A 26,252-nucleotide genomic window follows, 5' to 3' on the forward strand; every position below is an offset into this window, starting at 1 on the left:
AATACTTCTCATCATAATAAGCTCGTAAATGCTCATATGTATTTATTATCATTTCATCACTATTATACTTATATCAATTTTATTTATTTTTTCTAATCACCCAGTAATGTTTGACCGCAAAATAATGTGGATAAAGGAGAGAAAGGAGAGAACAGACTTCCTCTACTGTATAAATACATTACAGGACTAAAAACAAGCACCATGCATAGCTGATCACAGACACTTTTGCCTGATCTTTTTTTTTTTTTTTTTTGAGACAGAGTCTCGCTTTGTTGCCTGGGCTAGAGTGAGTGCCGTGGCGTCAGCCTAGCTCACAGCAACCTCAAACTCCTGGGCTTAAGAGATCCTTCTGCCTCAGCCTCCCGAGTAGCTGGGACTACAGGCATGTGCCACCATGCCTGGCTAATTTTTTCTATATAGATTTTTAGCTGTCCAAATCATTTTTTTCTATTTTTGGTAGAGACGGGGTCTCACTCTTGCTCAGGCTGGTCTCGAACTCCTGACCTCGAGCGATCCACCCGCTTCGGCCTCCCAGACTGCTAGGATTACAGGCGTGAGCCACCGCACCTGGCCTGCCTGATCTTTTAATACAAAACTTAAATAATAAAAACTAGGTATATCAATAGATACCATCTACTTCTTATTATTTTTACCGATAGCAAGTATAAAAAAAGAATTAATTGGAAATGAAAACATACAACCCCCAGCCCAACCAAAATACTCTATATAACTCGACCCATCAGTCAAATAGGATTTTTAAAAATTGAGGTATAACTTACATACAATAAACTTCACATATTTCAAGTGTAAAGGTGAGGTATAATTAACAATTTATATATTTTAAGTGTATAGGTAGATGATTTTTGACACCCAAATGAAGATATAGAATATTTCCATCATACCAGAGAGTTTCCTCTGTTGTTCTTTTTAAGTCTTAGTTCTATGTCTACAAGTCAAATTGGCTGAAAAAGTCTTAAGAGCTAAAAAGATTAGATCATTACTGAGACCTAAAAATCCGACGGCCCACTGTAGTAAGAACAGACTCACAAAACAGTGAATTCTCTCTTATCCTTTTTCTATTTTCATGGGTTGTACCAATAGGGTTATGAGAAATTTACAAAGCTAGTTAAGCTTTGAAGGCAACATACCAGCCAAATAGCGGTGATCTTAAAGGGACTATTTAAATTCTTATAATAATAGAATATAGGTTTATTCAAAATTGCTTGAAATAGGTGGTCTAAATTTAAACTGTTTGGTTGCCCACCTCGCCCCCCCCCCCCCCCCCCCCCCGAGACAGAGTTTCGCTCTGTTTCACAGACTAGAGTGCAGTGGCATCTCATCATACATCACTGCAACCTCAAACTCCTGGGCTCAAGTGATCCTCTTGCTTTAGCCTTCCTGGTAGCTGGGACTACAGGCATGCACCACCATGCCTGGCTAATTTTTCTATTTTTTGTAGAGACAGGGGTCTTGCTTTTGCTCAGGCTGGTCTTGAACTCCTGACCTCAGGCGATCTTCCCACCTTGGCCTCCCAGAGTGCTAGGATTACAGGCGTGAGCCACTGTGCCTGGCCTATAGTCTTCTTATAGTAAGATTCCCTGTGATAGAACTTAACTTCATTTTTCTTAATGAAGAAGCAATCCTTGGTTTCCAGTTTCCAATAATTAAAAAAAATTTATGTCGAGTCTGTAAACCCATAGTTGTTGGGTCAGAATCAGTTTCATTTTGTAGGACAAGAATCAATACTAAGTATTTGTCAATATTTGCAAAACTGTGTCTTTAGGTATACTATCACAAAAGGTCAGGGAATAGGGTTAATACCCCACCAAAGTCCATTGTAACTATACGTCATCTTCCTTGTTGTCTTTTTGCTTCATGTTCCTCTTTCTTTCCCTGTCTGCATCTTTATATCTCTTGCCTTTGTCTGTCCATGTGCATGCTTTTTCAGTGACGGTTCTGGGGCCTGGAAATGCTGGCTGTAAAATCCAGAATCCCAATGATTAGTTTCAAGAAGATTTCTGGAGAACATGTAAAACAAAGAAAAATGCTCTGTGTTTTCTGACTCTGTGTTTTCAAAACTCTGGTATTTTTTGACAAAAGACTAATAATGTAATAATAGGTCATGAGCTCTTGTTACTTTAAGAGGAGTTAATTTTTTTAAAATGGTGATCAAGTCCTTTGAAACCATCAAGGATTAACTAGGGGGGAGAATCTATGCCTTTTTCATAGTGCTTTATGTCTTGTTTTCAATCTGGGCATCTTTTTCCAAACTTGCCCCCAGTGGCAGCTACTCCATCGTCGTCTGCAGTGAGAGGATCTCTGCTCCTCTTTGGTTATTGCTCTCTACATACACCTCTGAGGGACTTCATGAACTTGGGATTTTTTTTCCCCTTGACCAAATATACACTTGGATTTTTGGATTTACTATTCTCTACTTCAGTTCTTTGATTTGACTGCAGAGTTATAATATTTATGCTCTTCTGATCTCAATTAACAAATTGATTTGGCTGCTCCTTGATAGAGAACACTCTGTTCGTTCTATTTTCCATTCAGAAACTGGGAAGACAGTTGCTCTGGCTTTTTACAGGATGCTTGGTGACTTTCTTTATTTCTCACTTTGTCTCTGTTCTCTGTTCATCTGTCTCTCCCCATCTCACTTCTTCTCTCCCTTTCCTTCTTCCTCTCCCTCCCTCTACCCTTCCCACCCCGCACCTCTTGTCCTCCCCTTACTCCTTGCCTCTACTGGCTATAAACCAGAAAGCTTAACTATGCGGGTTCATCATGGAAATAATGCATGGTTTGGCATAACTGAGAGTTTACCCCTTTACAAACAACCATCACTTGAACAACAAAGTGCGTGTGCCCTGAGCACCATGTACGCAGGCTGGCGGTCCTGAGGGGGCCGTGGTATGAGGAAGCCAAGCCTCTTAGCGAGGTCACGTGCAGATGCTCTAGTCGGCAGCCCTGGTACCAGACACGTGAGTATATGAGGGTTCCAGGGATCCCAGCCCTCAGTTATTGAGCAACCCCTGCCCTTGACTCTTCCCAGCTGAAGATGGAGACACTGTGGAGCAGAGGAAAACTGGCCTCACTGTGCCTTTTCCAAATTCTTGACCCACAGAATCCATGAACATGACAAAACAGTGGCTGTTTTACTCCATTGAATCGGGGGTGGTTTGTTACACAGCAATAGTAACGAGAATAAAAATCTGGAATGAGGAGTGGGGCGATCCTGTAACACAATCCAAAACAGTTGCCACTGGCTTTGGGAAGCGTGTGGAAGCCGGGAGGGCCCTGAGGAGACTGCTGGTGGAATCGTGACAGGCTTTGAAGAGGGGGTCAGGGAGGGCCGGAGGAAAGCAAGGAAAGTATTATTTCAAGCTAGGAGAAAGGGATCCTTGTTATGAAGTGGCAGAAAATTTGACAACACTTGCCCATGGGAAGGTGAAGAACAGAAAATGTGAAGATATAGATAAGGAGATTTCTAGATGGAATACTGCAAGTGCCATCTGGCTTCTTCTTGCTCTCTATGAAAAAAACGTGAGAAGGGAGAGATGATCTTAATAGAGATTGTTCAGCTTTCATGTAAAATTTAGAGGACATATAAAAAAGCCTGTAATTGCTGAGCTTGAAAATGAAACTGTTTTGTGTTCCTGGCTTCTCCATATGGCAAATGATTCTCAAATTATAATAAGAAATAGTTTCAGGGCAATGGATCAAATCCAGAATGGGATTGTAAGATCTTTTGTTAAAACCTCAGAAAGATCTAAGGCATTGCTTCATACAATCTTCCAGACAGACTAAAGGCTCTCTAAAAATCTTCAGGGCATGCCTTACAAATTCTCTCCATTGAACAATAGGGCTCCCAAGAGTCTTAAGGGCTTTGTCCCACAGTAATGCACGAGGAGCCCGAGGTATGGGAGAGCTTCTTTTGCAGAGATTTGTGGCTATGGTTTATGTCTAACTGAGTAGATTATAAACTGATGCACAGTGAACCCACCAAGATTTCAAAAGACTGGACTGAAGATTTCAGATTGTACTGAAAGGGGCAGAGACATTACAAAATGCAAAGAGGCTTCTGGGCCCCCAATCTTTTGTGGGCAGGAAGCAGACTAAGAAAGCTGCTTAGCTGCAAACACAGATGGTCAGTGACTGCTCTGTGCCTGTTCCCCTCCTCTTTGAACAAGAGAATCTACTGTAGATATCTCACCCCTGTATCACCACTGCATACTGGGTGTGAGGGCAGATAGCTTGTCCTTTTAGTTCACAGGTCTTCTGATTGAAGGAACTGCACCTGGACTGAATTAGGTGATGAGATCTTGGCCCTCAACCTTGAAGCTGATACCACAAGGGGATGAAAATAATCTTTAACCAGCAGGCAGACTGTGGAAGATTTAAAACATGTTCGCAAATTCTTTGACATTCCTTCTATCGAGAGATGGGGGTCTATGTCCCCTCCCCTTGAATCTGGACTGACCACATAATTTGCCTTTTTTTTTTTTTTTTGGGGGGGGAAAGAGTCTCACTTTGTTGCCAGGGCTACAGTGAGTGCTGTGGCGTCAGCCTAGCTTACATCAACCTCAAACTCCTGGGCTTAAGCAATCCTCCTGCCTCAGCCTCCCCAGTAGCTGGGACTATAGGCAAGCGCCACCATGCCCGGCTAATTTTTTCTATATATATTTTTAGTTGTCCAGATAATTTTTTTATTTCTATTTTTAGTAGAGACGGGGTCTCGCTCAGGCTGGTCTGGAACTCCTGACCTCAAGCGATCCACCCACCTCGGCCTCCCAGAGGGCTAGGATTACAGGCGTGAGCCACCGCACCCGGCCATAATTTGCTTTTAATCAATAAAATGCAACAGAATTGAGGCTGTAAGACTTCTGAGGCTAGTTTATATAATGTAGCTTCTGCTTTATTCAATGGCACAGTAAGCTTTGATCCCTAAGCCACCTCATAAGAAGCCCAGCTACCCTAAGGCCACCATGCTGTGAGGAAGCCAAGCATCTCTGAAAGCCCTCAGAAGGCTCTCCAGTCAGCAGTCCAGGCACCAAGCCCTCTCAGCCAGGTGTCAGTCATGGGAGTGAATGAGCCTTCAAATGATTCCAGCCCTGCAGGCACCCTCCGCCTTCAAGTCATCCCAGCTGAGGCCTCAGAGACTGTAGCCCACAGACAAGCCATCTGCCTTGCCCCTTCTGAATTTCTGCCCTAAGAAACCATGACCATAACACAGAGAAATCTTAATTTTGTAAACACATCAAGGAAAGAATGTATAGTTTGGGATAACTAGGAGTTAATTTCCTTACACACAAATATCACTTTCAACCATTTTTTTTTGTTTTTATTTTAACATGTAGGATGAACATTTTAAAAAGTACTACATTTTATAAATGTTTTCCAGCTTCGTTAAACAGAATAAAATTATTCTTTTAATTTCTTAGGGATTCAGAGTAATTACGGTGAACATTAATTAGTAAGTATGCTTTAAAACAGATGTCTCTTCAGGGCCACTGGAGTCCATATGACCACACTCCTGGACCACATGCTCGAAAAATCATACCGGTATGTGTGAACCATGACATTTTAATGGAGAAATAAAACCTATTTTATAAAATATGGGCCTTGAGCAGTAACAAAAAGCTGTCTTGAAACCAGTATAATCAACTTGATACACAAGTGCCTGTTATGAGCCTAGTCCTATTGATCAATATTATTCAGGTCAATGAAAATAATTGTAATCAACTGATTAAGGGGCTGAGTTTATATCACTGATTGACAAATGCTTTCAACCCTTGAGTTTAACAGCTTGATGAAAGCCACTCAGTAGAACTCTTCAATAAGTTTCCAACACCAATCCATCTCACTGCACTGAATAAACAGCATCTCCATACTCAACTCAATTTCTTCCAAATATTCCACATACTGACAGGGATCAAGGGCACCATCAAGAAGAAAATTTACAACCTACAAAATGTTCTCATCGCAAATGAACTCGTACTTAACAAAATTAAATACAAATTCCTCTAGAGGGTAGCACACAGAAAGCTGCGCCTGCCATAGCCTCCTCCATTAATTTAAATGCCTGGATAATCTGCTTCCTTTTGTGGCAAGTACTACATTTGCAGCAAGCAAATTCGGCTTTTTCATATTTAGACTGAAATTGTCAAATTCCTCACCAGAAAGGTGGTTAGAACCTACTAGTTCATGAGTATCAGCCAAATGGGTAACTTTTCTTTTTGCTAAAAATCTCAGGCCTGCTGGAAGTCTCTCTCCTGGAATATTTGGCAGTGTGAGCTCCTGGGTTTGTTGTGCAACTTGGAATTTCGTGGTTTCATGAAAAAATTGAATTTTAATTCGAAAAAAGACTGCTCTGAGGAAATAGCTCAAGAAATCACTTCAACAAGTTTTTAATACCAAGCTATGTGGTGGATTTGAACTAAATCTCCTGTGAGTCTTCTTATACTTTCCGTTTTCATATATTGCAACCATCAATATGCCTGCTTGTAAGAGACTGATTTCCTTTTAATTACTGCTTCAGATTTATTGTTGTGGGCTGGGGAACCACACAAGCAGATTCATCACGAGGGTATATAAAGCAAGACAAATAGCCCAAGAGGGCACTCCTTTGGAAAGAGCAGGCAAGTTTAGTGCACAAACCCTGTCACAACTATTTTGACTATTCAGAGATGTAAAAATCCTCCCACTTATATTCTGATTATGGTTCATTTGGGCCAATGGCTCTCACCCATGGCTGCGTATTAGAATCATGGGTGAGACTCTGACACATTAGGGCTGGGATTGGGCTGGGCATCTGCAGTTTGTAATAGCTCCCCAAGTGATTCTAATTTCAGATAACCATTGATTTAGGTAATACTATTAAATAATTGGTCCCAGATAGTCAAATTATTATTTTAAAAAACTAATTGTTTTACTAATTGAATCAAGTTCTATATTATCTATTTTAAATTTATTTTTTTTCTCTCTCTTAAAATACCAACTTAATTAAGTTGCTTTCCTTATTGGGATTTTTTTTTTTTTTTTTTTTTTGAGACAGAGTCTCACTCTGTTACCCAGGCTAGAGTGCCGTGGCGTCACCCTAGCTCACAGCAACCTCAAACTCCTGGGCTCAAGCAATCCTTCTGCCTCAGCCTCCTAAGCAGCTGGGACTACAGGCATGCGCCACCATGCCTGGCTAATTTTTTCTATATATATATTTTTAGTTGTCCATATAATTTCTTTCTATTTTTAGTAGAGACAGGGTCTCACTCTTGCTCAGGCTGGTCTCGAACTCCTGAGCTCAAACAATCTGCCCACCTCAGCCTCCCAGAGTGCTAGGGTTACAGGGGTGAGCCACTGCACCTGGCCCTTATTGGGATTTTAATTGAATTTTTTTACCTTACAAATTACTAACCCTCTCACTACAAAAAGATTATTTGTTCATCATTTTATGCTTATTTTCCTTATCCTATATTTGTCAACAAATTGAGTGTGTACGCTAGCACCTCCCTATATTTTAGATATGATGATTTCCGATTGTATCCTGGTCATTTTGGGTATTGGGTTAAGAGACTCTGGATCTTATTTAAATCTCCTACTTTAGCAGGACTCTGCTAAAAATGGACCAGCACAGGAAGGGGAGTACCAATGCTTTACTGCTGGGTGGGAGTGGAAGTTCAGACCCCCAGTTGGCCTGTGTTGACACCACCCTCATGGGGAGTATGAGGCATCTCATAACCCTGAGGGGGTGCATGGAACCAGGCACCTTACGCAGCCTCCGCTGACATATGGAGGGGGTAGGGGCACCTCATTACTCCCGGGTGGGGGTAGAAATCCAGGTTCCCCTTGGGCCTCCCTGACACCACCCCAGTGGGGAAGGGTCAGGAGAGGGACACCTTTTTATTATCAGGCAAGGGTGGAAGTCTAGGCTTTTCAGTAGGCCTTTGTTGATGGGAGGTGGAGGTGTCCACATTTTTTCCCCCTGGTGCTTTTCTGGAGAAGGGTGTATATGTTCAAAGGTTTCTGTTTTGCTAGGCCGCCCCTTTCCTGGTCTTTTGGCAAGAGAGAGCAAGCTTTTCTTTTCTGCACCCACTGGGACATACAGGAGGCAAAAAGAAAACCCAGGGAACTCCTGCCATGTTGCTTCTTGATTCCTGAGCTTCCTAGCTGGTCCACCTTCTTCTCCAGCTTTCAGAATCTTCTTATAATTCTTTTATAATATAACGTCTAGGGTTCTTAGCTGTACTTAGTGAGACAGATAGGGAGAAATGCATCAACTTCATTTTGTTCAGAACTGGAAGTCCCAACTCTGTATTCCAGATTATGCAGGCAAACAAATTAGAAAATGTGGGCCTCTCCAGGAGGCACACATCACGGGGTGGACAACATGGGCTGGGTTTGGGAAGAAGAGACTGCAAGTTTCCTTTTCTTTAAAATACTGATAATTCTCAAATGTCAGTGTCAAGCTTAGACCTTTCTCTGGAGCTCTGGATGGGTAATTCTGCCTGTGTAGGGAAAGCACAAACAGGGATCCCCTGGAGGGCCCACGGGGCCATGTACTTGACCTGGACAAAATAACACGCCTCACATTACCCTTACTACTCTTCCTTCTCAGGGCCCTATTCCAATAAAGTGCCACCAGTCACACCACCTCCCAAGTCCCAAAGAGGAGAACTCCTTAATTTCCCCAACTCATCCATTCTCAACTCAGGCTCCAGCCCTGGCTCTGCCTCTTACTTTTTATCTTCAGGTAAGTCCTGGCCTCCATCTCTTCACCTTAATATGGGGTTAATACTACCTCCCGTCCTTCTCATAGGGAGGATGAAAAAATTATCTCAGTTAATATCTGTAGGAAATAAAACTATGTGCCTGGCACATAGAAAATATTCCAAAAAGTGTTAACTTTAATTAAGAATAACTCACAAAACTCTCACGTCTCGTCTCTTCTCTCCACTTCTGGTGCCAATGTATCTGTTGAGATTATTCCAAGAGCCCCTGAAATGGTATTTACTTCACCAGCCTCTTCCCATTTCAGTACATGTTTGTAATGCTGTTAGCATTAGCTTCCTAAAAACAAACCTCATCACGGCACTGAGAAGCTGTTGTCTGCAATGTCAATAGCACTAGAGCACACAACCCTTCAGGAATCTGCAAAAAGCACAAGTGCTCAGTGCAAAAATGCACAAGGGTTTGCATACACAGGTTGAGTATCCCTTATCTGAAATATTTGAGACCAGAAATGTTTCAGATTTCATATTTTTCCAGATTTTGGTACATTTGTACATACATAATGAGTTATCTTGGGGATGGGATGCAAGTCTAAACACAACATTCATTTACATTTCATATATACCTTATACATATAGCCTGAAGGTAGTTTTATGTTTCCCTTGGGGACACTGAATGAACTTTGTGTTGTGTTCCTGTGATATGATTGCGACCTATCACGTGAGGTCAGGTGTGAAATGTTCTGCTTGTGATGTCATGTCAGTGCTCGGAGCATTTTGGATTTTGGATTAGGGATGCTCAACCTGTATGTATGAGCCCCTGATATCCTTCCTCATCCTGAAGAGCCCGTTCTACCCTCCTCTGTGCCCTCCCGTAGCACTGCAAGCTCACCTGGAAGTGAGCGCTGTGATGATTTCTGCATTTCCCTCACTCACTAAGCAATAAGCAGAGGCTGTGTCTTCTCATTTTTATTTCCCTGGTACCTGGCAGGTAGTGGACTGTCAAAATTTATTGGATGTGTGGAGTACAATGACAGAAAAGGTATGGGTGAGTCAAAGGGTTCTCTTTGCTCAGAGACACTGATGGTTCCCATGTGTTCCTCTTTACCAAGCCCACCCTTAATTAACCATACCCTTAAAAGCCCTCTTCTTACTGGTTACCTTAGAGGTAATTTCCCCTTTCTCTCCTTACCTCCACCCCCATGCTCTCATCCACTCTCATGGTTTCAGCTACCACACATTAACAGCTTCTAAATCTATGTCTCTGCTATGGACCAAATGTTTGTCACCTCCCCAAATTCCTATGATGAAGCCCTGATCCCCAAGGTGATGGTATTTGGAGATGGGGACTTTGGGCAGTGATTAGGTCCTGAGGGTGGAGCCCTCATCCTGGGATTAGTGCCCTATACGAAGGGACAGGAGAAAGCTTGCTGCTTCTCTCTCTTTACTATGTGAAGACACAGCAAGAAGGCAGAAGCCAGCTGTGAACTAGGAGGAGGGCTCTCACCAGAACCCCACCATGCTGGCTGGCACCCTGATCTTGGACTGTCCAGCCTTCAGAACTGTGAGAAATAAATTCCTATTGTTTAAGGCACTCAGTCTGTGGTATCTTGTTATTGCAGCTTGAACTAAGACAGTCTCCATCCTGGATTGCTCTCCAGTCGACTGTCTATGGGGCCTCACCTCAAATGAAACCCATTTAAGACTGAACTTATTCCTACACTCTCCTACCACACCCCTGCTTCTGTTCCTACATTTCCCATCTTGGGGAGGCAACAGCACCCCCAAGGCCTGTTGTTCTACCACTTAAATAGCTCTTGAATGTGGCCCCTTTCCCCCTACTCGTACTTCCTTGCTTCGGTTCAGGCCCTTGTAATTTCTTAACAGGTTACAGCTGCAGCCTCTTAACTGCTCTCCTGTCTCCAGTCTTGACCCCGCCCAACGCATCATCAATACCCATTTATTGAGCACGTACCGTGCGGCAGGCAGCACTGTGGGAACAAGAGCATCCACAGCCCCTTCTCGCACACAGTCTATGCTCTAACGGGGCATGGGGAAGCTGGACTGTAACCAGCTGTACACTGCGACTGGCAGTAATGAGGTCCACGAGGAGGAATAAAGTAGTAGTTTAAAGACAGAGGGAGGGACAGGATGGAGTTGGGGGTGTCACTCTAGACAACACTTTGAGGTTATATTTGAGCCAAGACCTGAATGAAGTGAGGAAGCCATTCAGTTATCTGGGAGAAGAACACTCCAGACAGAATGAAAATCAAGAACAAAGAATAAGCAGCGAGGGCACTGAAGTCTGACTTCGTCCAACTCCCCTAATTTCTACAGGGACAGGATTGCCAGTTTGCAAGGGGGCTAAGAGGAGCTTCTAAATATTGAGCATTTTACTATGTGACAGAAACTATGCTAAGGACTTTACATGCATTATTTCAGGCTTATTTCATGGACCTCATTTCAGGCTTCAGCATTCCACTGAGGTGGGTGCTGCTGTTAAAAAGGGGCATGAATTCAACAACCAATCACATGCTTCCACATATCCTAACGCCTCTGTTGCCAGACCCCACTGGGATATGACTTCTCTTTTGTCTTTTGCCATTTATAGAGTAATGATATTTAACTGCAACATGAGATATTTTTGTAACTCAGCAAGCTTTGTGAAACTATGAGATGGAGTGGTAAGGGCATGGAAGAGCAGGGAGTAGGGCAGATGTCGCAGGTGGCTCCTAAGAAGAATGACTGCTCCCTCCACAGGAGACAAAGGAGTAATTCAGCAAAGTCAGGGGAGAGGACCCTGCACTCGTCAACTGTACTTGCTCCTGAGAGACATACCCCTACCCATGCTGCCCTGTAAAGAGGTCTCTGTTTAGATATAATCCCAATCAAATGAAATCCTCCTAATGTCTGTTATATTAATATTAGAAACTCAGATTCTCCCTGTAGTGCAGAGCTTCATCATAACAATTCTGTGTAAAGCAAGTTTGTTGTGGGCCTCAACCAATAACAAAGAAATGAACTCATTTATTTAATGCCTATGAGTCCAGGGCCAGTGTTGGCCGCTTCCCAGTGACTGGTGGTAGCGGAGTGTGTGTGAAGTGAGACAAAACGTGTAGATGTCCATTATAAGGGACGAAAATCATCAAATATAAGGTGATTTTTTAAAAAAAATCTTATACTGCTCTTGTTTAAGGAAATTCTTTTGATACGACTGTCCTCAAACATCAAACCATGGTCAGCAACTTAAAAAAAGATTTAATTTTTGATCTGGATTGTGAGACCATGAGGCTTTCTAGAAAGAAGAAACATTCTCTCCATCTATCTTTGTAGTCCATTTGGGCTGCTATAACAAAATACCATAAACTGGGTGGCTTATCAATAATAGGAATTTATTTCTTACAGTTCTGGAAGCTAGAAGTCTAAAATCAGGGTGCCAGCAGGGTGGCAGGGGGCCCTCGTCCAGGCTGCGGACTGCTAGCGTCTCACTGTGTCCTCACGTGGCGGAAAGGGTGAGGGTCAATCTAGGGCCTCTTGTTTAAGGTCACTATTCCCATTCATGAGGGCAGAACCCTCCCAAAGGCCCCACCTCCTAATACCATCAACTTCGGGGGTAGGATTTCAGCATATGAATTTGGGGGGGGGGCACATTCAGACCACAGGACTCTCTGTCTCTCACACACATAGACATACAGACACATAAGTGAGGAAACAAAAATCTAATGGCAGAATTGAATTTTGGGACAAGTCCAACTTTTAACAAATGTTTCTAAGAAACAGCCAGAACAACAAAAGTGAATAAATTTGGGAAACAGAATGGTCAGATCAGCAGTTCTCATCCCTGGCTGTGCGGTGCCATCAACGGGAGCTTTAAGACATGCTGGTGCCTGGGTCTCCCTGCAGAGATTCGATTTTATTGGTCTGGAATAGATGGCCTGGGTGTCAGAAATTTTTAAACCTCTTCAGGCTATTCCAATGTGCAGCTAAAAGTGAGAACCCCTGAGAAAGAATCTACTAACATTTGTGACTTGACTTTAAAAGTGGAAACTAAATAAAATCAAATCCAAACCTCCTAAGTATCAGCTTGGCAATAAAAGCACTACATTTTTTATGGCCTTCCTGAGACCATAGTACCTTTTCTTACATGTTTCTTCTTTGAAAAGACAGGATTGTAATTGAGAGAAACAGCTGTGCAAATAGAAGTACATGACGGCTGGTCTCTTCAAAGGTGCTGGGTTCCCCCCAGTGCCTCAACAGAAATGAAGCAAAACTTTTTCTTTTTCATATCCTAATGGACTATACCTTGGGAGCCCTTGATATGCAGAACAGGGCCAACACATGCTCTCGTCTTGATTATTCAGTTTCTTGCAGGCCTATAAGTCACTTATCCTCAAAAGGTTAAGATTAAATATTCTAGAAAGCAATTATTAATGTAAGAAAGACTTACATAAATAAGGAAAATTGGAGAGAAAGGTAGAGAACAATGTTGGCGATTAAGCCAGAGGATGCCTAATTTTGTGACTACCTTGGGCTCAGAGGTTGGAAAAACCTGTACTGAAACCTTGCACTAGTGACCAAGTTCTCCAAGAATAGGTTTCTTCATTTATAAAATGATATTTGCTTCCCGCATAGGATTCCCATGATGATTGAGATACAGTATGACAAAATCACCTAAGAAATGCCTAGCATTAGACACGCAACAAATATTAGTTCTGTTATTTCTTTCCCCTTAAAACAGGATTTTAGTTTTATGTGTTATTTGACATAAAAGGGAGGCAGCAGGTTGCAGGTGGCTGTTGGGATTGGGGGTTAGGCCAAGCCCACAAAGGTGTGAAGCCCAACTCCATTCCCTGAGAATACAAAAAAAAAAAATTCTCAAAAAATTAAAGTGAAACCTTAACATCTGTATTTCATATATTTCTCTTTAATATAGACATCATTTTTTTCTAAGAACAGAGGTTTCCAAATATCTAATTTTGCTAAGCAACTCTCTTTGTTATAATAGGCAGAAATACAAACATTTACACAAGACGTTCAAAATAATATAGCTCCCAGGACTCTGTGACCTGGGCAGATTGCTTCACCCTTCTGAATACCAGTTTCCTCTTGAGAGCAATGTGTCATTGTGCTGCGCACCTACAGGGCTGCCATGGTGAGCATCCCAGGCACCTTGCCTGACAGGCTGGCGTGCTTCCCTCCCCCACCATCGGTCCTCAGGTCTTGTGGGCAAAAACTGCACGATGTATGCTTGCAGTGCCAGTGCCTGCCAAATGCTCAGCACGTAGCAGGTGCTTAAAAATGTTTATGCATAAAAGATAGCTCTGATAAGACAGCTGTATAAAAGGAAGCTATTATTGGCTCAGCTTAGTGACATCTATTTCTGCAAATGTAGAGGTTTTACACACACACACACACACACACACACACACACACACACACACATCCATATATACGTCTCTGTGTAGGGCTTTGTTTTAAAAGGATCTTGCCTTTAGCAATCTGACCGCTGGATAAATAAGATGGTATTATACTAATTTTCTTATACTTTAGTTCTTAAAAGGCTTTGTGTTTCTTTAACAAGATAGCTTTTTAAAGGAATTATAAACTGACCCTAATGATTATTGTTTTGATACAACTTTTACATTTAAAATTGAATTTTCAAGTGTAGTAATGGTAATAGTCATTTTCAAGTATAGGATAGTAATGATGAAAATGGACTCTACTTTGTCCCTGAAAGCACCAATGATTTTTATTTTTGATTTTTCTTAGAGACAGGGTCTTGCTCTGTCGCTCAGGCTGCAGTGGTACAATCACAGTTCACCATAATCTCCAACTTCTGGGCTCAAGCGATCCTCCCACCTCATCCTCCTGAGTAGCTAAGACTACAGGTGGTGCCACCATGCCTAGCTATTAAACAATTTTTAAATTTCTTGTAGAGACATAGTCTCCCTATGTTGCCCAGGCTAGGTGCACTGACTTTTGACAATATAAACTGGTTTGCTTATTGGGCAGATATTAGCACGTGTAAAGCAAAAAAAAAAAAAAAAAAAAAAAAAGGAAAAATAAATCATTTTTTTTTTAGAACTGTTTGGCATAAACAGCGGTCTCTAACCCAGTATAATAAAAGGCATTTACTTCTGAACACATGTCAAGAAAACAGTCAACAGGGGAGCTCTGAAATTCTGATTTCTTTCTCTCTTACTAATAAAAAAAGAGAGAACATGTGGCTTAGATGTCACATTTCTTGGAAGTATTTTAAAACCAAGTGGCTCACACAAATCCAACAGTAAAATTACTGAGTGCTTAAAAAAATTATAAAGAGAGGGCAAAGATTATTCATTGCTGAAGCCATCAGAATACAAAAAAAAATTCTCAAAAAATTAAAGTGAAACATTAACATCTGTATTTTGTACATTCCTCTTTAATATAGACATCATTTTTTTCTAAGAACAGAGGTTTCCAAATATCTAATTTTGCTAAGCAACTCTCTTTGTTATAATAGGCAGAAATACAAACATTTGCACAAGATGCTCAAAATAATATAGCTCCCAGGACCTGTAGAGAATTAATTAGGAAGGTAAATTTATTACCTAAATAAATTAATAACCTGAGTGCCACTGACATGAAGGGATTGTATACTTTCCATTAAAGAGGACTAATAAATATAGTTTAAAGGCTTGAGGGAGGGCTGAGGGAGGGGAAAAGGCTAGCACACACCAGCACAGGCGGTGCCAGATGTCAGCTGACTGCCTCCATTGAGGTTACCATGGAAACGCCTTCCCTTGGGACACTGCCAGGAGGGTAGGGTGCTTTAGAAATGGTGATGGGGAGTAGAGCAGGCAGGCGGATAGATTTCAGCAGGGTTCATCCCGCACACATTACAAGGACAATCTCTCTTCCTAACGAAAGGATACCTGTCTAGCAAGTCACGTCAAATAGAGTAACAAAGCATGAAGCCTGGCATAATTACAATCTATTTACCTTTACAAAACAGTCACATCAGTTCAGATAATTGTCTCTTTTCTCTCCCCTGCTTGCTTTGTATTCTCCACAGAACTAGAGGAGGTATTTGTGTAATTAATTGGCTACTTCCTTAGCCATCAAGCCCATACTGATAAAAAGGGACTATATCAAAACAACATTAATGGACAGATTCAAACATTCTTCAAACCAACAGATCAGGCAAAGCTAACACAACTCACCAACAAAAGAAGGGAAAGAAGAATGACAGCCGAGGTCAGGTTAAATGTTTCAGTTTATGTGGTCTCCCTCGAAACCAGTGAACAGATTTTATGTTTACGCAAATTAAACTCAGTCTTGGCAACCCACTCCATGGTCACCGGTCTGGGCAGACCAATGTCCCCATGAACTTGAATGGCAGAAGTGCATTTATTCAAGCAACATGCCTCAGCCATGGGGAGCAATCTTTTTCAACAATTTATAGTGATTTCTAGGATGATTCTTTTTTTTTTTTTTTTTTTTTTGAGACAGAGTCTCGCTCTGTTGCCCAGGCTAGAGTGCCGTGGTGTCAGCCTAGCTCACAGCAACCTTAAACTCCTGGGTGTAAGTGATCCTACTGCCTCAGCCTCCCGAGTAGCTGGGACTACAGGCATGCCCATGCCCAGCTAATTTTTTCTATATATATTTTTAGTTGGCCAGATAATTTCTTTCTATTTTTAGTAGAGACGGGGTCTCACTCTTGCTCAGGCTGGTCTCAAACTCCTGACCTCGAGCGATCCGCCCACCTCGGTCTCCCAGAGTGCTAGGATTACAGGCATGAGCCATCGCACCCGGCCTAGGATGATTCTTAAAGAGGTTGTGATCAAAGTTTTGGACACATTACGAATTATGTAGGTTACTTCTTGCCTTTGTTTTCCATATCAAGCCTGAGCAACCACAAGTCTCCTGGCTTTACAAAACATTGAAATTCTGACCCCACTGCCCCCTGTAAAAATTTTAACCTTTCTTGACAACTGTATTGGAACTAATGCTTTAATTGTACATTACAATCTACAAATATAGTGTAGAGAGTAATGCAAAGGGGATGACACTAATTTGCACAATAATGCAGATTCCAGCTGGCTGAAACCCTGACTTCAGTATGCAGTATTTGTATATAGAAAGTCACTTTTGTAGCTCCTAAAGGGGTCACCTGTAACTTGAATGTTTCATTTTCAGATTACTGTTTACAATTATTTGACTATGCCATTTGTGAGAACAGTGTTTACTGAAAATATTCTTAAAAACCCATCTGATTTCCTATTTTATCTTTCCTACGTGAATGACTGGAACCATCACTAAATGTTAAAGTGATTGAATAATTTTTGCTAATGGAAGGGGGAAAAAGGTACCAAAATTATCTTTTAATTATATTTGCTTAGGCTTACATAAATATTAATCTTTATCTCCTGAACACAAACCAACTAATGACAGGGAGTAGAAAGATGATTCTCATAGTTAAAGATTAATTGAGACACCAGAGTGTATTGAGTTATATATTTTAGGGTAATAGAAAAATACATGCTACAACTATGCATCTATTAGAATGGCTGAAATTAAAAAAAAAACCAAAAAACCCTGACAATATCATATACTGGTGAGGATGCAAAGCAACAGGAACTCTCCTTCGTTGCTGGTGGAAATGCAAAATGATAATGCCACCTTGGAAGACAACTGGCAGGTCTTACAAAACTAAATCTAGTCTTATCACATGATCTAGCAATAGCACCCTAGGTATTTACGTAACTGATTTAAAAACTTGTGTCCATACAAAAAACCTGCATGCAAATGTTTATAGTAGCTTTAGTCATAATTGCCAAAAATTGGAAGCAACCAAGATGTTCTTTAATATGTGAATGAATAAACAAACTATGGTGCCTCCATATAATAGAGTATTATTCATTGATAAAAAATGCACTATCCAGCCATGGAAAGATATAATGGAACCTTAAATGCCTATTGCTAAGTGCAAGAAGCCAATCATACAGCTACAGACTGTATGTTTCCAATTATATGACATTCTAGAAAAGGCACAACTACAGAGACAGTAACATGGTCAGTGGTTTTCATGGGTTTGGGAGAAAGAGGGAAAAAATGAGTAGGTTATGCACACGGGACTTTTAGAGCAGTAAAACTATTCTGTATGATATTGTAGAGGTAGATACATGACAGCACACATTTGCCCAAACCTATAGAACTTGACAACATAAAGAGTGAATCTTAACGTGGGCAACTTAAAAAAAATATAGGAGGCTGGCAGAGTTCAGGAAAGAATGCAGAATGTGACAAGAGAATCTAACTAAATTTAAAGATATGAAACAATCTCACCGAAGAGAATAGGAAAAGGGGCTGACCTAAGTAACTTTGGAAATGAGTGGAATAAGACTAAAGGCAAAAGGAAGTGCACAAGAGCACTGTACTCTAGTTGGTAAAGTTGTGCCTCAGAAGGTTAACAATTCAGATGCTGCTATACATATATATAGGGAATGAGCAATTAGGTAAATGGACTGTGGATAGTGGGAGCCAGGTTTCTCACTTTTGGACTAGGAATTTAAAGATAGGCAAGGGGAGGAGGCTAGACTGATTCACGTGGTAATGGCTTAGAGTTGGAGATATCAGTATGAATTCATGTTTAACTTTATATAAAGGCGGTCACATATGAAAATATTTATAAAGATGTGTATAAACACAGATTAGTTTACACACATCTATTTCTGTGCTGTGCCAGTCGAAAGACCTAAAAGAAATGAAACCCCAGTAGCAAAAAGCACACCTTCTACCCAGATCATGGTCTCTAATACCATTCCCCAATTAAAGGCACCAGGATACTTGGAGAAATGGCTGATTCTGGGACAGGAAACATACAGGATGAGCCTGGAGCATCATGCAGTGTCAGAAAACCAGGAAGTAGTCAACACACACACACCCACATCCATATTGATAGGGTATGTCTAAGGCGTACAGGAGCCAACTGAAAGAGCTCCCAATACCCCAACTGTAACAATTTGAACAACAAAATAAATAAGGTAGTATGTTAGATTATAACTCAAAATACAAAATGATATGTGTGAGTCCATACTGAAATAAATAAATGGCTAAATAACAAATGGAGGAGAAGAGGAAAATCTTTCATGCAGAAGAATTCCTAATAATTCATGTCTCAGGGAGGTGGAGCATAAATCCCACTTCTTAAGTATGGGCTGCACATAGTGACCTCTTTCAAAAGAGTATAGTAGGGGAAAAGGAGAAAAAGAGTAACTACAGTGGAGAAACTTGACAAACACTATCTCAGCCAGGTAATCAAGGTTAATATCACCAGTCATAAATCATGTTGCACCTTGATATGAAGGGATGAAAATATCACTTTATCTCTGTGGTCTTCCTCCCAATAACTTATAACCTCAGTCTTATCATAGAAAAACATTAGAGAAATCCCAATAGTGGAGTATCCTACAAAATACCTGACCAGTAATCCTCAAAGCTGTCAAGGTCATCAAAAACAAGGAGTCTTAGAAACTGCCACAGCCAAGAAGAGCCTAAGGAGATGTGACAACTAAATGTAATGTGGTGTCCTAGATGGGATATGACAGGAAAATGACTTTAGATAAAAACCAAGGAAATCAGAGGAAATGATGGACATTACTTAATAACTGTATCAATACTGGTTCATTAACTGTAACAAATATACCATATTAACATAAGCTGCCAATAATAGAGGACACTGGGTGCGGGGTATATGGGAACCCTTTGTATTACTGTCTCAAATTTTCTGTAAATCTAAAATTGTTCTAAAAAATAGAGTCTATGAACAAAAATCCTTGATAAGGCCTCTTAGGCCAATCACTGACCATCTAAGAGTGGAAGACCCTCACTTGTCAAGTCCAAACTCTGTGGCTGAGCTGCAAGAAGCCCTGACAGGTGGTACGAGTGAGGCAGGGAGCGGTGGTCACACTCCACTAGCTGGTGGCTCAGGGTGTAGGGAAAGGCTCTGAAGGAGGGAGGTGGGTGTGGCAGTGGGCTGTGCCCCAGCAGGACATCCACAGCAGGCAGTGCTCAGGAAGGGAAGGGATGGAGGATGGCAGTTCCTCATAACTGTGGGTTCTCTGGGAGTTGAAAACTATTTTCATAAATATGGCAGAGGCAAGGACATTTTTATAAAGCAAGATAATTATTATACATTAATAAAAATACATTAATATTGAAGACAGAATACACAAGAGATGAGGAAAAATTATGTAAGAAAAAACTGTATACTTGGTAGAGGAAGCGAGTTTTCAGCTAAAGGCAGGGCAGGGAGCAAACCCATGAGGTCTGGCAAGGGCACTGTGGTCAATCTCAGGTGGGGTCACCCGGTCCCTGGAGATGGTGCACAGACTCACTTAGCTGGAGTGGGATGTCACGACCTGTGCCTTCACAACCTCTGTAGCGTTGATAAAAGCACACAAAAGGAACCATGAAAAAGTTCTAATATACAGGGGGATACCATAAAATAAGGAATGTGTCTGGCAAGAATTTTTTCAGTAGCTACGAGTTTATTGCATTTAAGGAGGGAGAGTTCTGTCTGATGGGTAGTAGGAACAAGAGAGAGAAAAGATGACCAAAACTATCCCGGTGTGATGGAAGCTTGGCACAAGGTAATAGTTGTAGAAATATGTATGATATATTAAAAACAGATAAGATATTAGAATAATTTGGTTATGAAAAGAGAGTGGAAAAAAACCCCAAAATAACAAAAATAACAGCTGGTGTTAGTGATGGACAGATTATTAGTAGGTAAATATTTGATGGCAATATTTATCTTAGCTTTTATGCTAAATTCTAGTTGTTCACAGAAAACACGGGATCAATTCCACAGGCAGCTAGAAATACAGGCTTCAGTGAAGGCAATATCATAACAGCTTGGCTACAATGAAACGTTTTCCAAAGACCACCTACATGGTGGAGTTAGTTGTACAGGAGCAGTTTTTGTTGAGATACAGATATAGTCTATGTGGATGCATACTATTCAAATAAAATTAATACTTCCTGGCAACTTCAAATTTATATGAAATGCAAGGAATAGGAGACTAAGTTAAATGAACCATGAGGAAACAGACAAATTGAGACGAGATGAGTCCTAGACTCTGTAAAAAGTCATTGTCATACAATAGCAAGTTTTGGTGAGAATGTGGAGAAACTAGAACTCTCATACACTGGAGAGAATGTAAAGTGAAGCAGCTGTTTTGGAAAACAGTTTGGTAGTTTCTGAGAAAGTTAAACAGATGTCATATAATGGGATAATTCCACTCCTAGATATCTACCCGAAAGAATAAAAACATAAGCCCACATAAAGACCTGTGAATGTACGTAGCAGCCAAATGCCCATCAGTTAGTGAATGGAGACACAAAATATGGTATGAGACACAATGGAATATTACTCAGCAATAAAATGAACAAACTACTAATATACAGAACCACCTAGATGAACCTCAAAAACATTATGCTGAGGAAAGGAAGCTAGACACAAAACAATATCTATTGTATGATTCCATTCACATGAAATTTCTAGACAAGGTGAAAGTGTAGACACAGAAAGATCAGTGGTTGTGCAGGGCTGAAGATGAGACTGGGGATTTAGAATAAATGGGGCATGAGAGAACTTTCTAGGGTGATGGTGATGATTGTACAACTGCATGAATTTACTAAAAAATAACTATGCCTTACAATGGGTAAATTTTATATATTCGTTTGCTAGGGCTGCCATAACGGAGTATCATGGACTGGGTGGCTTAAACAACAGAAATGTATTTCCCCACAATTCTGAACACTGGAAGTCCAAGATAAAGGTCCTGGCAGGCCTGGTTTCTTCCGAGGCCTCTCTCTTTGGCTTGTAGATGGTTGTCTTCTCCCTGAGTCTTCATCATGGTCTTTCCTTTACGGTGTCTATGTCCTAATTTCTCCTTATAAGAACCCCATTTATGTTGGATTAGGGCCTACCCATAGGCCTTCATTTTTAACTTAGCTCTTTGCAGATTTTATCTTCAAATACAGTCATGCTCTGGGGTAGGTACTGGATGTTAGGTTCAACATATAAATTCTGGGGGAACACAATTCAGCCCATAACAGTAAATTATACTTCAATAAAGCTGTTTTGAAAAGTCAACATCATGGGAAAAAAGGGGGGATGTACGTGTATGCAGGTACAATTCTAGACTAAAAGAGACCAAAGAGATGTAACTACCAAATGCCATATGGTGGAATAATTCTACTTCTAGATTTCTAAATGTGAACCTAGATAGGCTTCTGGTTTTTTTTTTTATTTCTATGCATATGATTTCAATAATGTTCCCTAAATATTTCATAATCAAGGTTTTCTCCAAATCACTTTTAAGTGATGAAAGCAGCGAAGGACTCAAGGCTACAGTACATTTTGATAGTGTTTGATAGGCTTTTTCAGGTCAATTAACTTAGTTTCTTGCAAATATAAATCAAGCTTGTTCCAGTTCCACAAGGACTCCCACAGTCTTTAGGATGGAGAAAAATCACTGGTTTTCCATGTGCTCCTATTTTGGCCTCTTCACTTAGGCTATGGACGTTCTTTTTTTTTCAAATCCTTCACAGCTGCATTTATATCATCCCCTTCAATGCGGATATGATGCATTCCTCCAGTCTTGTTTTACTGCAGGAAACCTGCAATTGGACTGTCACTTCCCAGTGGATGAAGCAGTTTGATCTTGGTGTTTCCCAGGTTGACAAAAACAACAGATACTCCATGTTCGGGAAGAGAGACCGCCTCACTTACCCGGGCCCCCAGTACATTCTTATGAAATGTTGCAGCCTTTTCCAAATCTGGCACTGCTATGGCTACATGATTGAGTCTACCCAAGTTCCACACAGGATCTGACACTTGATGCAAGGGTTGTGACGTGAAAAAAAGCTCTTAGTGTTGGAACTGAACTTTGGAGTCTGGAAAAAAGCCCTGTGGCTTCTGCAGCTACTGCCTTCAGCATGCACGCCATCTTGGGAAGCGCAGGATTCTGTTTTTTTAAAAAATGGGATTAAAAGGCAGTCTTTGAACAATCAGGGAAATATGAATACATCCTGGATATTAGATGATACTGCAGAAATATTAATTTTGACATGAAAATGGTATTGTGGTTAGAAAGGAGAATATCCTCATTCTCAGGAGATACATACACGAGTATTTTAGGGGTGAAGTGTCATAAGAGAGCAATAAAACAAATATGGCAAAAAAATCTATTTACTGAATTTAGGTGGGGAGCACATGGGTGTTCCCTGCACTATTCTTTCAATTTCACTATAAGTTTGAAAAATTTCATAATAAAAATTATCAGGGGCTGAGTACAGTGGCTCACACTCATATTTCTATAATAGCACTTTGGGAGGCTGAGGTAGGAGGATTGCTGAGGCCAGGAGTTCAAGATCAGCCTGACCAACAGAGGAAAACCCTGTTTCTATAAAAAACAGAAAAATTAGCCAGGCGTGGTGGCATGCACCTGTAGTCCCAGCTACTCAGTAGGCTGAGGCAAGAGGATCACCTGAACCCAGCAGTTTGAGGTTGCACTGATCTTATGATGATGCCACTGCACTCTAGCCTGGGCAACAGAGTGAGGCCCTATCTCAAAAAAAAAAAAAAAAAAGAGGGATAAAATTAGTAGTGAACTCTGAGCTACTAGAAAGTTCTCAAGTTAGGAAAGAGATGTATATCAAAGATTTCCTTCATTTCTTTCCTTCATTGCTAACTGAAGTAGAAAATATATTCTTCTAAAGCTTGCACCCAATTATAGCTCTTTATAAGTGAGAAAACGGTTAGTGTCTATATCTGCTACATACGGTCCAGAATAAAACATAACATAGATTTTAGAATTTTTAAAGTTTGGCATGGAGGAGGCCAAGGAGTCTGGCTATAGCTCATTAGAATAACAATTGTCAAGACCTCTTTTTTAAAAAATTATTATTTTTTTAGAGATGAGGTCTTGCTCTGTTGCCTTGGATGGAGTGCAGTGGCATGATCAGAGCTCACTGCAGTCTTGAACTCCTGGCCTCAGGTGATCCTCCTGCCTTGGCCTCCCAAAGTGCTGGGATGACAGGTGCCCCGAAACTATATATATATACATATATATTTTTTTTGAGACAGAGTCTGACTCTGTTGCCCAGGCTAGAGTGCTGTGGCGTCAGCCTAGCTCACAGCAACCTCAAACTCCTGGGCCCAAGCAATCCTTCTGCCTCAGCCTTCCGAATAGCTGGGACTACAGGCATGTGCCACCATGCCCAGCTAATTTTTTCTACATGTATTTTTAGTTGTTCAGATAATTTCTTTCTATTTTTAGTAGAGACGGGGTCTCGCTCTTGCTCAGGCTGCTCTTGAACTCCAAACCTCGACCAATCCTCCCGCCTTGGCCTCCCAGAGTGCTTAGGATTACAGGCCTGAGCTACCGTGCCCAGCCAAGACTTCTTTTAATAACAGTAGCAAACTGGTAGGCTGGGGCTAAAGATGGCCCACAGATATGTTTTGTTTGGCTTGCATAGCATTTTAATGTTAGTTCACAACACTTAACAATCAGGAGAACTTACGTAAAATGCAGACTTACTTATGATTTTTCTAGGCAAATCCAAAGCTTTAGCACACTGGACTCAAACATGGCTGTAACCACCTGGAGTGGAGTGCTGGCATAATGGGGTATGCACCTCATTCACTTCTGTACCTGATTGACTCCTACAGCCATGAGACTTTGTGGGTAAACAGGAGATTGTCCCTTCTGATAGGATTCTCTTTGCCACCATCCCTGGCTCTCCTTCCCTTCACATGGTTGTGGCAAATGAGAGTGTTATGTTGGGAAGAAGTGAAATTGAAAGGAGGGATCTGGGCATTTATTGTAATTTTAGAGTTCGTGAAACCTTTGTCCAACAGTAATTAAAGCAGTAATTGGGACAGGGATAACCAATAGACCCATAGAACAGAGTAGAGAAACCAGAGAGAGACACATGGACACTTGGCTATGACAAACGTGGCAATGAAGAACCATGGGGAAAAGATGGCCTTTCCCCCACAGAACACACACTCACACTCACACACACACGTACTATTAATATAAACCACAATCAATGTGGCGATTAAAAAACATACTATGAAACAACTTATGACTTAAAGAGGAATTCACAACGGAAATGACAAAATAATTAGAAGTGAACAGGGAAAGAACTGCATATAATATGTGAAGTTCAGCCCAAACCATTCTTAAATACAAATTTACATTCTTCAGTGTATTGTTTCAAGCTAAATTTAAAAACTAAAGCAGTTAAGGCCCCAACTAAAAAAAGCTAGAAAAAGAACAACCCAAAGAACGGAGAAGAATAAATAAGACCAGAGGTGAACAAAAACAAAATCAATAAATGTGACAGACCTCTAGCAAACTGATCTTGGAAGAGATGAGAAAAAGCACATGCGATCAATATTAGGAACACGGAGGGGTCCGTAACTGCAGGGACAATTAAGGGATCTTCACTCCAGGCCCTCCCTCAGGTCACTGCCAGCCAGCGGTGCCCTGGTTTAGTTAGTGCTGCCTCTCCCCTTTGAGGAACAGCTGAGGGCTGCCTCCTTCAGTGTAGGACGTGGGGATGCAGGTTTCTTTGCACAGATGTGAGGCAAACATTGCCGTAACAAGTTTCACGTAATGTATGATAGATAACGGGTCACATGCCATTGTCTTTAAGTATGTCCAAATCTCCCCCAGGCTTGAATGACCATTACCTCACTCACTTCACTTTCCTCTTTGACTTACAGCCTCCTCTTACCACCCTTCACAGGTAACTTGTTTTCTTCTTTCCTTTCATCCTCCTCCCCTTTGTACTGAGGTATCACATGCACACACTAGTGTGCACAAATCTCAAATAAACAGCTTGATGAGTTTTTATGTATGTACACACCTGTGAAACTACTACCAGATCAAGTTATTAAATATTTCCAGCCTCCCAGAAGGCTCCTTCCTCCCCCCTCATGTCTCTGTGCCTTTGCTGTTCCTTCTGTCTACAAAACTTTTCCACCAAGTACACATATGGTTCATTCTTTAACTCTGTGAAGTCTCTGCTTAAATGTCAATTTCTCAGTGAGGCCTGATCACCCTGTATAAAATTATGATACCTCTCACACTCTTTATCTTCTTTCTTAATTTTATTTTTCCTTTATCACTTTCTGTGAACTATATTGTATGTATGTATATATATGCACGTGTGTGTATGTATATACACACATATACTTTCCTCCACTGGAATGTAAATTCCATGAGGGCAGAGATTTTAACTATTTTGACACTTGTGTCCATAATACCTATGTGGCTGGCACATAATGAACACTTAGTAATTATTTGAATTGAGTGGTTTAGTCATTGAGGGTGTGATCAGACAATCTTGTATACAGCTGCCTAAAATCCCAAATGAAGGTAATTTCTAGACTGCCATTCTCTGTAACTCGGGTGTAACTTAGAATCCCCCACCCCGCCTATCTACTTGCACCCTTATGTCTCAGTTCATTAC

At 41.0% G+C, this 26,252-nt stretch overlaps 1 protein-coding gene and 1 pseudogene across 1 annotated transcript in view; both read right to left on the reverse strand.

The window, feature by feature from the left end:
• Positions 1 to 26,252, reverse strand: part of MYO1D (myosin ID) — a 320,017-nt gene that overhangs the window by 100,553 nt on the left and 193,212 nt on the right. The window lies entirely within an intron of this gene.
• On the reverse strand, positions 22,187 to 22,722 carry LOC123620326 (annotated as a pseudogene).

The sequence above is a fragment of the Lemur catta genome, chromosome 15 (genome assembly GCF_020740605.2).
Source record: "Lemur catta isolate mLemCat1 chromosome 15, mLemCat1.pri, whole genome shotgun sequence".
In the NCBI taxonomy this organism is placed as follows: domain Eukaryota; kingdom Metazoa; phylum Chordata; class Mammalia; order Primates; family Lemuridae; genus Lemur; species Lemur catta.